We start from the raw sequence: 2,484 nt of genomic DNA, 5'->3' as shown, positions 1-2,484 counted from the left end.
GTTCGTACTTCCTCAGTGAAGTACTTGGAGTAGAAAACCTCTTTAAAACCATTCCAAGGCAGCACTTGCAAGTTGACTGCCACAGATGCACTTTCCCACCACGACCTAGCGTCTCCAGTTAATAAGAATATAGCACATCTGTAGTGACCCGTTCCAGAATCACCTACTAATCAAGAACTAAGCATGCAACTTAACTTAATTAATAATAATCAGAGATAACAGCGGAAATACCAACAAATGATAGATATACAACCCAATCGAAAATCCAGAACAACTCAACTAAACTGAAATATACGGTACAACCATATCGAAACAAAAAGTACTGAAGAACTAAACCAACCAGCTACTCAACGTCCTCCTCCTCCTCCTCCTGAGCTGTCCAACCTGAGGCCTGTCCCGTGGGAATGGGGTGTCCAAGATAAACAAAACCGAGGACGTGAGCGATAAGAACGCCCAGTACAAAAGCATGAGTATACAAACCTATATGAAATGCACATGCTATGATATGATACCAGGGTAGTCAAGAAACAGGAGTCACAAAAGATCTCAAAATGCTCAGTCTAGAGGCGCCAAGTGGATAGTGCCGCGCGGTCCAACCTCTGGGTCACTGCATCCACTGCAAGAACAGACGTGGACCTAAAATGTCCCGGATCACCGAAGCCCTCCCGACCCGTCGGCCACTGTGTACTCTCGGTGTCCATGCGTCCACAAGACAAGACAGGGCTGAGCGGCCCCCACAAGATATAGCTTATCTCGAAAGAGATACAGCTCAACAGTAAAGGCTATCTCGAAGAAGATACGGCTCAACATGAAATGCAACATGCATCATACAACGTGACATAATAACATGCATCATATGACATATAACAATGCAGCAAATAATCATGCAACACATATATGAATGTATACTCAACCAGGATATCTCGGATAGTACTTTCGTACCTCTATCACAGCAAGCCTAGCCTTACGCAACACCGCTAATCAGGTCTAGAACAAGCCTATGCATCAAAAGCACCCAATGAACAATACTACCATGCTATACTAGCAAAACCAGTACTCCCTAGTACTACCAAAGGTTTAGGGTTTACCTTCGTCCGTCGACAGTCGTTTGATGTCGATTGCCTCGTAACTCAGGCGTCGCTACACTACCAATCCTGGCAGCTCTTGGCTATCGCTCGACCGGCAACTAACCCTAGAAACCTTCCAAATCTCTCAAATATGAGACACAACTCAAGGATTGTCAATACAAAATGAGGAAATCCGAGCACTATTTATAGGCTATGTTCGGATCCACCGAACCTACTTCGGAACGTCCGAACTCCTACGTGTCCATCGGCTCTTGACACCTCATGATCGGATCCACCGAACCTACACTTCGGAACGTCCGAACTCCCACGTGTCGATCAACTCTTGACACCTAATGATCGGATCCACCGAACCCACTTCGGATCGTCCGAACCCTTCGGTGCTACCGAACCATCTTCGGTCCGTCCGATTATGACCACGGTCAAAATTACACATTAAACCTTCTTAATCACCATTAATCCGTTAATTACCCAATCTGGAATTCGGCCTACTACATTCTCCCCCCCTTAAAACGATTTCGTCCTCGAAATCAAGTTTAGAGGATGAACAAAACGAAAATAACAACATCGTTACCCTCAAAATCTAAGGGACAACCCATCACTAGACGCTTAGCTAACACCGAATGACCCATCGGAGTAGAAACGGAAAGAATGACATCAAGAGAAACATACAGTAACTTATGACGCTTAACAAATCGTGCAGAAATGAATGAATGCGATGCTCCGGTATCAATAAGAACAAAAGCAGGAATACCGCATAAACGAAAAGTACCTGCTATGACTCTCTCAGTCATCTGCAGCCTGATCCTGGTTCAGCGCAAATACCTGACCTTGGGCACGAGGTCGAAGATTCGAACTACCCACTGCCTGACCCTGCCTCCTCTGCTGAACAGTCGTCTGTGATCCGGAACCAGATCCTGCTCCACCTCGCAACTGAGGACAATACTTCTTAATATGCCCCATCTCTCCGCACTGAAAACAAGCTCCCGCGACTGATCGGCATTGCTCCGAGGGATGGTTCTTTCCACAATGCACACAAGCATCCTTCTTATCACCAAAGCGGAAAACACCGCTAGACCGTGATCCAGATCCAGAAGAAGAAGAACCAGATTTCTTGAACGACTGAGACCTAGGGCTCAAAGTACTCGGAGGTCTAGAAGAAAAAATAGCCCTACCACGCTGGAGACTGATCTCTGCCTGGCGACACCGGTTCACTAACCCATCGTAAGAAGTAGGATTATCACAGACAGTGACTCGATCAAAGATCTCCTGGTTAAGACCCTGGAGGAAATGGTCATACTTGGCCTCAGAACTGCCACTGATATGAGGAGCGAAGGGTAACAACTCGAAGAATTTCTGCTGATACTCATCAACAGACATACTCCCCTGCTTAAGGTTC

This window comes from Primulina eburnea, chromosome 18 (genome assembly GCF_022965805.1).
Source record: "Primulina eburnea isolate SZY01 chromosome 18, ASM2296580v1, whole genome shotgun sequence".
Classification (NCBI taxonomy): domain Eukaryota; kingdom Viridiplantae; phylum Streptophyta; class Magnoliopsida; order Lamiales; family Gesneriaceae; genus Primulina; species Primulina eburnea.
Note: the sequence above shows the minus strand (reverse complement) of the source record.